This window comes from Rhinopithecus bieti, unplaced genomic scaffold (assembly GCF_001698545.2).
Source record: "Rhinopithecus bieti isolate Rb0 unplaced genomic scaffold, ASM169854v2 scaffold_71014, whole genome shotgun sequence".
Taxonomy (NCBI): domain Eukaryota; kingdom Metazoa; phylum Chordata; class Mammalia; order Primates; family Cercopithecidae; genus Rhinopithecus; species Rhinopithecus bieti.
Window position 1 is genome coordinate 23,989 of NW_016826243.1, and position 724 is coordinate 24,712.

The following is a 724-nucleotide window of genomic DNA, read 5'->3' on the forward strand; positions in this document are numbered from 1 at the left end:
ATATTTTATTAAAAATTATATTGTTTCACTATGTATGTCTGAGTATTTTTATATATTTTTAATATAACATTTTAAATATTTATATATAAATATTCCAGTATGTAACTGAATATTCATTTACACACACAAATATGTATATATGTGTGTGTATATATGTATACCCATATATATATGCACACATACATACCTGTATAAACACACTGGGTCTGAAGCACCAGTGGTCTGAAAGGACATGTGTTACCAAGACATGAAGAGCAAAAGCAGGAAGGCAGATGAGAGTCAGAAAGTACACAAATGCTGAAAAGTAAAATGGACAGGTACGTGGACAAAAAGCAGGTGTAAGCATAACAGTCTTTTGGAAGCAAATGACTATAAAATATATGAAAATACTGTTTTCACATGTTGCACAACAGACAGTAGTGTATTGAGATAATTTAGAACAGGAGGCAAATGTGTTCAACTCCGTAAGTATTCTGTATTTCATCATGGATTGAAGGGCAAAGAGATGGAGCCCAAGCGACCACAGCAGTCTTGATGAACTGAGAGACACCAGAATTTGGAATTACAAAGGCAGCTGGGATTTTCTATGCTTGGTAATAATAAGAAAGAATTTGTGGAGATAAAGAGCTACAGTCATGCACATAGAAGTTGCCTCAGTGTAATATAAACCTGCGTATGCACAGGGAATGATTCCACAGTGATAGCAGGACAAAGAACAGCTACT